Genomic DNA, 13,541 nt, shown 5'->3' with positions numbered 1-13,541 from the left:
GGCCTAAGAAAGGAAAATAAATAAATGAGTAAATCTTTGTCAAAAAAAAAAAATAAAGACCCTTCTATTCCTATACTTTCTAATTTTTTTCAATAGGAGTGAGTGTTGTATTTTGTCAAAAGCTTTTTCTGCATCTATTGGGATAATCATGTGATTTTTGTTGGTTTGCTTGTTGATATGGTCAATTATGTGGATGGATTTCCTTATATAGAACCATCCATGCATTCCTGGTATAAATCCTTCCTGATCATAGTGAATAACCCTCATGATGACTTGCTGGAATCTTTTTACTACTATCCTGTTTTAAGATTTTTACATCTATGTTCATTAAGGAAATAGGTCTGTAGTTTTCTTTCTCTGCTTTTGGTCTGCCTGACTTTGGGATCAGTAGCATATTTGTGTCATAAAATGAATCTGGTAGAACTCCCTCTTTGCTTATTATGTCAAATAGTTTGTCTAGTATTGGGATTAGCTGTTCTTTGAATGTTTGATAGAATTCACTTGTGAATCCATCAGTCCCTGAGGATTTTTTTCTTGGGTGTTCTTTGATGACCTGTTTAATTTCTTTTTCTGCTATGGGATTATTTAAGAATTATATTTCTTCTTATGTTAGTCTAGGCAATTTAAATTTTTGTAAATATTCATCCATATCATCTAGGTTGGTATATTTATGGCCATATAGTTGGGCAAAGTAGATTTTAATGATTGCCTTCATTTCCTCTTCATTGGAGGTGAGTTCTCCCTTTCCATCCATCATACTGTTAATATGGTTTTCTTCTTTCCTCTTTTTTATTAGAATGACCAATAGTTTTTCTATTTTGTTTGTTTTTTTCCAAATACCAGCTTCTAGTCTTATTTATTAGTTCAATAGTTCTATAACTTTTGATTTTATTAATTTCTCCCTTAGTTTTTAGGAACTCTAATTTGGTTTTTTTTCCTGGGGGGGTTAAATTTGTTGCTTTCAAGTTTTTGATTTGCATGTCTATTTCATTGACCTCTTCCCTCCATAATTTATTGATATATGAACTCAAGGATATAAATTTTCCTCTGAGTACTGCTTTGTCTGCATCCCATAGAGTTTGATAGGATGTCTCATCATTATAATTTTCTTCAATGAAATTATTAATTGTTTCTATGATTTCAATAGCTGATTTTGGATAATCATAGTATTCAATTTCCAATTAATTTTTGATTTTGATTTTGGATTCATGTACCCTTACTGATCATTATTTTTATTGCCTTATGATCTGAAAAGGTTGCATTTATTATTTCTGCTTTTCTGCAGTTGTGTGCCATGTTTTTATGACCTAGTATATGGTCAATCTTTGTGAATGTGCCATGTGCTGCTATAAACAAGGTATATTCCTTTTTGCCCCTATTCATTTCTCTCTCTCTCTCTCTCTCTCTCTCTCTCTCTCTCTCTCTCTCTCTCTCTCTCTCTCTCTCTGTATATATATAAACTCTAATTTTTCCAAGATTTCATTCACCTCTTTTACCTCTTTCTTATTTATTTTTTGATTTGATTTATCTAAATTTGGTAGTGGTGGGTTTATATCTCCCATTACTATATTTTTACTCTCTACTTCCTCCTTCAATTCTACTAGTTTCTCCATTAGAAATTTGGGTGCTATACCATTTGGTGCATACATGTTGATTAGTGATATTTCCTTATTGTGTATACTCCCTTTTATTAGGATGCATTTATCTTCCCTATCCTTTTTAATCAGGTCTATTTTTACTTTGGCTTTGTCAGATATCATGATTGCAACTCCTGCCCTCTATTTGTCAGTTGAGGCCCAATAGGTCTTATTCCACCCTTCAATTCTGACCTTGTGATTATCTACCCACCTCATGTGTGTTTCCAGAAGACAACATATGGTAGGTTTCTGGATTATTGCCCACTTGTCCATTCGTCTACATTTTATTGGTGAGTTCATTCTATTCACGTTCAAAGTTATTATTGTCACTTTTGAATTCCCTAACATTTTGATATCCTCTCCTAGTTCAATCCTTTCTTCTTCTCCTATATCCTTTTAACCCAGTTTACTTTTAGTCAATCCCCATATTCTCCTCCCTTGATATTCTTCCTTTTCTGGCCCCTCCCTTTTCTTCCCTTCTTGTTTTTTTTTTTAGGTTCTGTTAAGTTCCCTGCCCCCTCTCCTTCCCTCCTTTTTGTGTTCCCTCCCCCTTAACACCCCTTTGTTTTCTTTTCTTCCTTACCCTGTATAATAAAATAGACTTCAAGATCCCAATGGATCTAGATGCTCTAATCTCTCAGAATTGATTTCACTGAGAGTAATTTTTTTTTATTATTACCTGTTAGCACTCTCTTCTTCTCCCCCTTATAAGAATATCCTTCCCCTCCCCTTCCCATGTATATCTTTGTGTGACAAAGATCATTCTATTCATTTTATTTCTTCAAGTACCTCTTGGTACATTCATCAATCCCCCCCCCCATCCTTTTTTTGCATATCATTTTATGGCCCTTAATGCACCAATCTTTTCCTTTGAATGATTCTTTTTATTTACTATAATAATGAAAACATTTTGGAGAATTACAAATAACATTTCCCCATATATTAATATATATATATATATATATATATATATATATATATAATTTAATCTCATTGTAGCCCTTAAAGAAGAGATTTTGAATAGAAAAAAACATTTTTCTCTTTTCTCCTTCTTCATATTTGCCTTTTCATGATTCTCTTAATCTTTGTGTTTGGATATCAAGCTTTCATTTATTTCTGGTCTTTTCCTTACAAATACTTGGAAATCTTCTATTTTGTTGAATACCCATACTTTCCCCTGGAAGTATACAGTCAGTTTTGATGGATATGTGATTCTTGGTTGAAGACCCAGTTCTCTTGCCTTTCTGAATATCGTCTTCCAGGCCTTGCAGTCCTTTAGTGTGGAAGCTGCCAGGTCTTGTGTGATCCTGATTCGTCCTCTTTGGTATCTGAATTTCCTCTTTTTGGCTTCTTGTAGGATTTTCTTCTTAGTTTGAAAGCTCTGGAATTTGGCAATTACATTTCTGGGAGTTGATTTTTGGGAGTGCAGTATAGAGGGTGTTCTATGAACAATGTCTATTTTACCTCCTTGTTCAAGAACTTCAGGGCAGTTTTCTTGGATGATCATTTGTAGTATGGTGTCATGGTTTCTGTTTATTTCTGGCTTTTCAGGTATACCAATGATTCTCAAATTGTCTCTCCTTCCTCTGTTTTCCTGATCTGTCACCTTGTCAGTGAGATATTTTATGTTTTCTTCTATTTTGTCAGTCTTTGGACTTTGCTTTATTAATTCTTGATGTTTTCCAAGATCACTGGTTTCCAGTTGTTCAATTCTGGTCCTTAAGTCCTGGTTTTCTGTTATAATCTTTTGGTTTTCTGCTTTAACCTTTTGGTATTCAGCTTTGATTTCTTCATTTTTTAACCATTTACCACTTTTGTAACCAAAAGGCTTCCATCTTTTTGATAAGGTCCAATTGAAATTCTTCCAGGTTGTGGATAATTTCTGTTTTTTTAGGTTTTGCCTCTGTTTGAATTTCTTCCAGTATTTTCTCTGTAGCCTGGTTTTTTCTTCCATAAAAAATCCTTGAAGGTTGCTGTCTTTTTTTTTTAAGGATTTTGAGGTTCCTATGCATAATTAGTCATTTTCATGGATATTTTTCCTTCCTTCTTTAGTCAGAAATCTGAGTGAACTGGGCAGGTTTTCTGTGTATGGAATTGAGAAGCAAGGATTTTGCCTGAGGCAAGCTCTCGAATCTTCACAGTCCTTTGCAGCTCTTCTCTGTGCTACCTTCCCAGGGGCATTCAAGTTCTGTGCTCTTCTGTCTGCCTGAGTTTCCAGTCTAGCTGCTTTCAGGGGTAGGTCCCCAGCAGTTCTAGTCAGCTCCCAAGGACCTAGAGGTTCCCCTTGCTCACTCTAGAGGTGTTCCTTTTCTCACTTGTTCTGGTGGGTGCAGTCTCTGACTTGGGCTCCATAGGAGAGGTGGGGGATGGTGGATAGGCTCGTGTTTGGGTGGAAGCTTTTTCACCCTCTTATAGATTGGAAAAACCCCAATCCCACATACCTTCAATTCTGCACCCTACTGTATAGTTCCTCCATTCTGAAAATATTTTTTAAAATCTTTTGGGGGTAGTCTTTGTCGGTGTGTGCTGGGGAGAGGAAGTGACCCGCATTTAGACTACCACCACCTTACCCAGAAGGAGGGTTGTTTATTGATGACCATAATGGCTCTTCCATTAGAAGATCCATCTGTAAAGACCATATGGGCAGGAGGGTTAGGGAGTGGGACTGGGGATGACTAGAAAGGAAGAATTATTGCCTGTCTCTTTAAGAATTGTAAAAGATGATTAGAAGGGATGTGATAACCAATGTTTCCAGAATATCTTGCTACAGAAACGTGCCAATCAGTTGAACAGCAATAAAGATCATTTATCTGTGTAGCATTTAGAGGTATAATGATGGAGGAGGGATCTGCACCAAAAAAGTTCTCTGCTTCTTCTATGGCCTTTTAAAATAAGTTCAACTATTAGCCTAACATATGAGGAGATAACTTTCTGAGTAGAATTTGGTAAATGTAGCTACTCGAGAGGGGCATTTCACCACAAACATTCAGTGGGAGTGTATATAGTTGGAAGTTGGAATTAATGACCAAGGCAAGTTGTAATTTAAGTCAGCCAGGTCTGTGTCCTAAAAATGTGGTCAAGGGGCTATCGCTTGTCAGCATGGAATTTAGGAATCCCAAACTTGTGGCCTAGTGGGATCTGATGAATCCCAATTTTAGATTTAGTTTGTAGATTGGAGACCCCAAAGATTGTACTTGTTCCCTGTTACCATGGGAATCTACTCTGAAGGGAAATGATAATCCTGGTTGGGTGAGATAAGCATATGCTAAGGAATTCTTTGTTTTAGGTAGCATCCCCTATTGTATTAGAACCTTTCTCAGGAAGGTCAGACCTGGGCATGAACCATCCTTTAGTAACCATTGTAAGCAGCCCCCTTCTCTTGCATCCTAGCTTCTAGCTATGATTGTCTTGTCAGTGTAGTTTGAACACTCCCATTTTCCTTGTAGCCATAGTGATGTCAATCATCTTTCCCTGCCCCTGGATTTCCAAAGGGTATATAGGTTCCCCAAATTCTTTTGTTCCCTGGAGTCCATCCTGAGTCGGTGGCACTCCCAGGGGCTAGTGACCAGGGTGTCTTGACTCTGTGCAGTCATGGGAAGCATCTCTGTTGTCGTATTAGTAGCGCTAACCCCTTTTCCCTTGATTAAAGAGTGATTTTGACTTTTTAATAGTTCTGTGTTTTTTCTAGTTGACATTAATGGAGATTCCACCAAGATCCGAAGTCCCCGCTGCCTGAGCCCTCCAGCTAATGAGAACCCCAGACTTGAGGTACCTCACATAACCCATTTAGGGTTGGGTCAGGAGTCTGGTTAGCAAGGGCCAGGTAAGCGGCTCTCTCAGAGGTAGGACTCGCATCTCGTGTTTGGGAGATTTTAATTAAGGGATTCTTAGTTGAGCGCCTGTGGGGTACACAGCCGCATGGTCCATAGCCACCTGGGCGCTATTGGACATGGATAACAGCTTGTCTGTTGTCCCAAATATTGGTGGGGGTGGTCAGCAGGTCAAAGAACCACCTAATGATATGGCCATTTTAAGGTTTGAGAAGATGAGAAGATGGCAGAGTTTGGCCCCAACACGTATTGGACAACATGGAATCTAATTCAACTTGGCTTCAATATCTGAGTTTAATTAGATTTTGTGTGTGTGTGTGTTGGTGCCTGTGTGAGTGCAACAGTGTCTATGCTAGAGGTGAGGGCAAGGAGAGCTGGTCAGAAGCACAAATGGTTGGCTGAAAGCTTTGAATGGGAAGCTTGAGCTGGAGTGTGAGAGCCTGAGTGTTCAATTGAGGGTCTGAGTAACTGCTTTAAATTGACTAAAATAGAGAAATTTTCTTCATGAATTGAGATGCCATGGCTTAAGGTTTAAATGGTTATAAAGTTTTGCAAATAAAAAAAAAAAGCTTCTCATAGAAGCTTAAGAACTTAAGTTCTGGATTTCTTCTCAAAATTTTTCTGTGGGTTTTTGCTTGTATTATATGTCTAATGGATTTCTTAGGCAGAGACTTCGCTAATAACTTCAAATGCTTGTGATTTAAATGTTAGCCAATAATATCTGTAAGTTGTTAACAATGAATTCCTCCCAAAAGTTGAAGAGGAGAGCCTGGAGCTGTGATCTGGATATGTGAATATCCCACAGGAGGCAAAAGGAGGTCCAGAAATTCTTAACTTTAAGGTCTAATTTTTCTTCCCAAAGTTTTGGTTTGGTTAATGTGTGAAATATTGTGTATCAAGTGCAGTTAATATTGGTAACAAGGTGCATTTTATTCTAGGTACTAACCTGGTTATTTGAGTGCTATCATTTCCCATTTTTTAGGCTGTTAATTATTTTCAAATAGCAAGATGTGTGTGAGTTCTGGAGTAAAGAAATTTCATTTTAGGATGGTCAACTGCAGACCTAACTGGTCACTGAATTGGTGTAAATGACGAGAAATATTGGTGAAAACGTATTGCTTTAAAGGGCAAGGAAATCCTGAATATTTTAAACTGACCCAACAAATTTCCTCTTTAGGAGTGGCTTTAGCCTTAGGCCAAAGTGGTTTGAGGCAAGGATAAGAGAAAGGCAAACTTGGAGCCAAAAGTAAATTAGAGCAAAAAAAAAAAAGGAATTGTAGAAGTATTCAGAGTTAAAGGTGACTTTTACGTTTTCTTAATAATCCTAAGTTTTGTGTTTGGAGAAAAATGGGATGGGTTTTGGTTTTTTTAAAGGTAAAAAGAGTCATGGACTACAACCTGATTTTTGAACTTTTAAGGTAAATTTCCAGATTGCAGCCATTACAATAGAAAAGTTGTTTAAAGTCCAGTGATTACTGTTAACTAATTTTACTTTTTAAGTGGAGAGAACTAATGGTTTTGTGAGCATTATTTCTGATGGATCTTTGGCATATGACCACTAATAAAGGAATTTATCACCTGGGAAACGAAATTTTTTAGGAATGTCCTGTATTTTACCACCCCTGTTCTGAAGTGTGGGCGAAGTGATTAAAACCTATTAAAGTTTTATTTCAAGATGCTTCTTAGGAGCCCAAAGCCTGGACCAGATTTTCCTGTAGCCTAGAATCTGAAGGATTCCTGAAGAAGACCTCTCTATGAGAAATCCAAAGGAGCCCCAAGATATTGGATCTGGATAAGTATTGTTTCTCATCATTTTCATCGACTAGAAATGTTTCTGTAGCATACATAAAACTGGCCATTTTATTTCCCTGAGAATTCTATTTACCCTGAGCAAAGTCCCTTTATGTAGAGAACCTAGAAAGGACAGAGCTATTCCCCAAACTTAGTTGAAATAGGAAAAGTTTAACATTTCAATTTCTTTCTTTAAATCTTCCACTGATGTATCGTCTTCCTCAGGTCTTTTTACATGACCTTTATAAACATAGGTTGCTACTCTCCTTAGTTCATCAAGGTCCATAGAGTCCCAATTAGGACAGCTAGTTCTAAAGTAGTCTTTTACCACTGAACAACAATTCTTAACAAATTGCCTACGTATTTGTCTAATGTCTCTTTCTCTGGATAAATCAAGGTCCATATATGTATTCCCTATGTCAATAAGTCTGTCCATAAACTGGGAGGGTGTTTCATCGATATGTTGTCGGGTTTTTTCAAATTTTGACCATTTTTCAGGTCTATCAGAGCAAGTTCTCATGGCTGTCAATAATGCTTCTCTGGCCTGGTTTAGTTTTGTGTAATCTAATTCAACATTGGGGTTCCAATGTGGATCTTCAGTTGGCCAAAAATATCCTCTTCTACCTCATTTTTGATTAGCCAGAGAGACAATTTTATTTTTTCTCTCTCTTTTTTAATAATTCTTCTAATATATTCTCAACATCCAACCAAGTGGGGCCAAAATTTCTGAATATGTTCTCTAATTTTTTTATAATTAATATTGGTTCATCCTCAAATGATGGCATATCTTCCTTCAATTTTTTTAAATCCTCAGGGGTAAAAGGTGTATGATGTCTTACAGATATCAAGTTTCCATTTTTTTTAAAGTGGGTACTTCCCTTAAAGGAAATAAACTTTCTAAATTATTTGGTACTCTTGTTTCTAGGCTTCTTGCTCCATTTTCAATTGGGTAAGTCTGAGAAATAGAAAAGTTGGGCACATTAAAAGGAAGGGTTTGTTGTTGTCCCATTGTGTCAGAAAATTCAGAGGTAGGATGTGAATTTAGGTTGGAATGTGAACTTAAAGGAGATTGTGTAGGATGAGAAGGAGGGGCCAAGGAAGAAGTGTGAAAGGATACAGAGGTGTTTGGATTGGAGGAATCAGTAAGGTGTGAAGTAGAGGGATTAAGATCAGAAGTACCGGTAGGGTGTGAATTTAGAGTTGATTGTGTTGGGTCAGAAGCGTGGGTGGGGTGTGAATTCAGAGTTGGTTGATTAGAGTTAGAGTTTTCTGAGGCCAAGGGGGTGGGGGTGGGGTTCGTTAAGAGGGTTATTGTCCATAGCAGGGTGGGACAGAGATTCTGATATTGTTCTTAACTCTCTGTTAATGCTTCTTATAAAAGTTACAATCTCTCCCTGACCTTCCTCTATAAGATCCTGTCTAGTATTTAGTTTTTCAATTTGTTGAATATGAGAGGGAGCAATTGGTTGGTTTGACTGAGAATTGAGTTCTTCAAGGAAATACAATATTAAAATTATAACAATCAAAAACCCAAGGGAAAGTAGTATGTTGATTAGATTTTGCCATAAGTTCCATGTGATGAGCCCTTTCAGAGAGACAAGGAATTCTGTATTTATAAGATTGGTCATGGGGCTGATAAGCCAGCTGCTAAGTAAGCTGCAGACCAATGCTTGTACTAAGAAAAGAACAAAGTATTTACTGAAACTCCAGTTATTAATTAAGTTCTGAACTGTCTGTGTCTGAACTGTCTGTGACTCCATATTTCTAAAGTAAAAACATGGGAAGTAGGACAAGGCCAAAAGGTTTTCCCAGGTTTTTCTAATCCTAAATTAGGCAATTGCTAGCCAGGATCTTAGGGCCCTGTTGTTAAGATCTAAAACAGCTTAAATTAAGAAGAATCAAAAAGGCTTTTTACTCACCCATTCTTGCAGCTGTAATTTGAAGTCAAGTTAAAAAAGAAATCAAAACTGACTGATATGCAAGTTGTAAGGCAAAGAGATAAAGAAAAGAGATTTCACAGAAGCCTTTTGAGGGTTTCTCAACAACTTCGTAAGGTTGCCATAAACTGTGAGATTTAAAATGGTTTATTTCTTAAACTGTAGTGATTAAAATAGTGGAAGATATAAATTGTGATAGATATAAGAGAGGGTGAGTAAATTTGACCACAGAAATATGTTTCACTACAGTGTCTTGGGTTTAAAATCAAATATAAGGTCGTTGCCAGGGAAATATTCCCAATTATTCAAATACCCAAGTCAATTGGGTTTTATAGAGATTTTTAATTAACAATACAATGAGTAATCAAAGAAAGAGAGAGAGAGAGAGTAAGAAAGGAATAAGTATGAAGGGCCTCAAGCCAATATGGCCTAGACCTGAGCCTTAAGAGAGAAATCAGTCAGTTTTTTATAACTTACCATAAGATCTGTCTAAGTAAGGATTTCTAATGATGCCAGGCCATCAGCGTCTCAGCTACTTTCACCAGCTCCCTCCTCCATCTGAATGTTTCAGAATCAGTCTCCTCAGAATGAGTCTCTCCAATCTGAATGTTTCAGAATGACTTTCTCAGCTCTTCCCTGAGCTCTTATTTTTAAGGACAAAATCTTCTCTGTCACCTCCCCTAAGTCCTTACATCTACCAATCACTGTAGATGGTTCTAAAGGACTGCCTATTTTGAATTCACAGCTGAGTAGTTTTAATCTCTTTCGTAAGTCAGGAAAAAATGCTGCTGTGTCGAATAATTTCATTAGAAAAAACCTCTGAATAAGTTATCAGCCTTTTAGGTTTAAGTAGTTTACAAGTTGCCCCACCTTTATAGGTACTTAGTATCCCATTGTATCAATTCTAAAACAGTCATGACTCAAAGAACTTCCTGTCCCTTCCATAAGCATGGATCAAAGTACTTTTCATTGTTCTCAAGGAGCTCTCTGTCCTAAAGCAGTCCTAAGTAGGGTGGAGTAGGGATATTCCCAAGGCAAGGAGCCCCCACACTCAAGTAGAGTTCTCACCATCTGCTAGGGAACTTTTTTTAAGTAGAAGATTCCCCAATGGGGGAAACCCATAACATTCATAAGTCTGAGAAATTTTGAGGTTTACAGCAGCATAGATAATCCTTGTAGTGAATAAGCATATATGGAATTGATCAAGACCTGTTAAAGAATGTGTTTATGGATTTCTCTTACTTTTCTCTTGCAGCAGCAAGGAAGCTGGCTGATACCAAAGGAGGAGTCTGCCAGAGGACAGAAGTCTGCGAGAGGAGGCTGAAGGCATCATCAGGACCCACCAGATGTGAACGACTTAAGACTTTGGGAATTGGGGTAGTGCTTTGATTGTTAGTTTTTGGCCAAAGGCAGACTGCCTGCCTTTCTTGGCTCAAATGTCAATGCACCTGTGGCATTGGGGAATGTCCCCAAATGCCAATCAACAATACCTGTGTCCCTAGACTTTCCCACCAGTAGGGGATGGAGTCCAACCCCATATAACATTACTCATTTGTCCATATGTTTGGTCAGCAATGTTTGGTCTTGACCAAAAGGGAGGGGGGTCAACATGGAGATATAGAGATCCCCAGGTTATTTAGAGTGTAGAAATCCCAGGTTTTGACATTGTCACAGGAGAGGTTTCCCCCTGAGGGAAGGTCCCACTTCACCAGACAATGGACATCCTGGTAGTTTGGGTGGGAACAGCTAATCCCATCCAATATTAAGAATCCCTTTTGTCCCTATCATTTCTCCCCCTAGGCTAAGGTCCATGACCAAGGTGACCCAGCCCTGGACTGAGTCTTTCCCTTTTGTGTCCTCTGTGGTGCAGTGGATAGTGTCAGGTCTAGAGTCAGGAAGATTCATCTTTTTCATCGAAGTAATGGTCTTCAAAACCCAGCTACGATGGTCTGGACACATCATCCGCATGGACCCACAACGAATACCAAGACAGGTATTCTATGGTGAACTGTCAGCTGGACTCAGGAAATAAGGTTGACCAAAGAAAAGATTCAAGGATCAGCTAAAGTCAAACTTGAAGTGGGCTGGCATTACACCAAAGCAACTAGAACCCGCTGCCTCTGACAAAAGCAGCTGGCATACCCACATTCACCATGCCGCCACAACCTTTGAAGATGAGCGACATCGACATCTCGCCGCTGTGCGTGAACGCCGACACCAGGCCACAACCGCACCTCCTGTAACAACTGGCGTCCCATGCCCCATGTGCCACAAACTCTGTGCCTCAGCCTTTGGACTTCAAAGCCACATGAGGGTACATCAATAGATGATAATGCACAAAGACAATTGTCATTCTCGGTCATCTAGAGACTACCACTACTACCATTGTAGGGCATCAGCCCCTCACTATTATTCCTGTCTGGAACTCCTCATTTTCCTTTCTCACCATTGTAAAGTCAATCAACTGTCCCTCTAATCCTAAAGCCCCCAGGTCATCTAGAGTGGTTCCCCAAGTTCTTTTGTTCCCTGGAGTCCATATTGAGTCAGTGGCACTCCCAGGGGCTAGTGACCAGGGCGTCTTTACTCTGTGCAGTCTTGGGAAGCAACTCTGTTGTTGTATTAGTAGCGCTAACCCCTTTTCCCTTGATTAAAGAGTGATTTTTGACTATTTAATAGTTCTGCGTTTTTTCTAGTTGACACTCTTTAATTTTCCATCTTTTCATCTATTTGGGGCTACTTCATTCCCTCCTTTTTCTGTTGGGGGGTGAGTCAAACCCTTGACTCATCAGACAGAGTAGAATAATGTGATCTTAAGGCCAAAAGCTTAATAGCCTGAAGACGCTGATGGATATAGGTCATAAGATGGTTGATCAGACAGGGTCCAATCAAGAGGTCCACTATTACTAATATAAGTGGTCCTGCCACAGCTGTGATCAAAGTAGTTAGCCAAGGAGACCACAAGAAAAGATTGGAGTACCAATTGTTGAATTGAGCATTAGAGGGGTCCTCTCTTGGATCCTTCCCCAGAGCAAGGCCAGAGATACCTGTATAATCCCTGAATGATTAGCATAAAAACAACAGGATTCTTCCAATGCCATGCATAGCCCTCCCTCCCCCCACCTGCTTGAAGAAAAGGAGATCTAGTCCCTGTCTATTTTGGAGAACCATTTCTTCCAGAGAGGACAGTGATTTTTCCAGGAAATTAATAGAAGTTTCTAATCCACTAAGGTCTGAATCAATCTGGTTAGAGGGAGGCAAAAAATTCTGGCTTCCCTGAATCAGAGCAGCAGTGCTTAAGGCTGCAGTTCCCCCTACCCCAAGCCCTACTAGGATAGGGATGAGAATTGGCACTCTATGGTATCTAACAAGGCCAGTCAGGTATTCACTGGTCTGTATCCCTTCAAAGTGCTCTCTACCTCCCTCCCCTGAATAATAGTAAACATGGGAAATAATATGAACCAGGATGCAAATTACAGGGTTCCCTGCAGCAAGTTCTTAAGGTATGAGGAGATAAACAAGGCATGATACCTGAAGTACAGAAAAAACATATTCCAGGGGGAGCTTTCCAGTACCAACTCTCAGAAGAGTCAGCATCAGGTGCTGTGACACGGCTGATGCAGTGGGGAGCAAGAAACGAATGACTTAGATCTACTCCAGACTTCATGAAACAACTGCCATTCCCTTGCAAGTCCCCTAAGGTAAGAATTGGTTCATGTCCCCACTTGCATTGGACTTTGGCCTCAGCATCAGTGATTGTGGTCATATACAAAGCATTTGGGAAGACTGAGGGAGACAGGACCCCCTGGGCCCCAATACCAACATAATATGGAGGTTGAAGGTTCAAACAGAGCCAACAGTCCGATGTTGTCTGGGGGACATTGGCATTTAAGAAGGAAAAGACAGTTGTAAGCATGGTGAGGAGGGATTGCTCCCTGTAAAGAAGCTTTATGGCAGTCTTAACTAGTTGCCCAGGTATGGAGAGAGTGCGGGTGGGTTCTCGGGCAAATCCTATAATGATCTCTCAGCTCTGGCCGACTGGTGAGGGTTGCATTTTGTCAGCTATTTGCTACTCTGTAAATTCTCTCCCTGGGTCCTGGCCTCTCACCTCCAGCCTAAGTCCCCACATCTGGCCTAGTAACCATCCTTTATCCTCTGGGTTTTTAATAGTCAGGGACAGGGGATTCCTGAAATCTGGGGGGACATCCCAGATCCTGCCTCACTCCCTTTGTAGTATGATATTGGGGTCCTCCTGCAGCCATGGGGCAACAGTTTCACATCCCCAGGCTGCACAATAGAATTCTCCCCCTTTATTGCATGACGGAGGCCCTGTAAATGAGCAAGCATAG

General features: G+C 39.3%; 1 long non-coding RNA gene across 1 annotated transcript; it reads left to right on the top strand.

Annotated features, from left to right (window-relative positions):
- The first annotated feature begins 2,644 nt into the window (after nt 1–2,644).
- LOC130458758 (uncharacterized) lies at nt 2,645–11,863 on the top strand. The gene is made up of 2 exons (XR_008918154.1): nt 2,645–10,572; nt 10,996–11,863. It is a non-coding gene; the product is annotated as an uncharacterized LOC130458758 (long non-coding RNA).
- The last annotated feature ends 1,678 nt before the right edge of the window (nt 11,864–13,541 follow it).

The sequence above is a fragment of the Monodelphis domestica genome, chromosome 4, assembly GCF_027887165.1.
Source record: "Monodelphis domestica isolate mMonDom1 chromosome 4, mMonDom1.pri, whole genome shotgun sequence".
NCBI classification, from domain to species: Eukaryota; Metazoa; Chordata; class Mammalia; order Didelphimorphia; family Didelphidae; genus Monodelphis; species Monodelphis domestica.
This window is presented reverse-complemented; position numbering and strand designations above follow the sequence as displayed.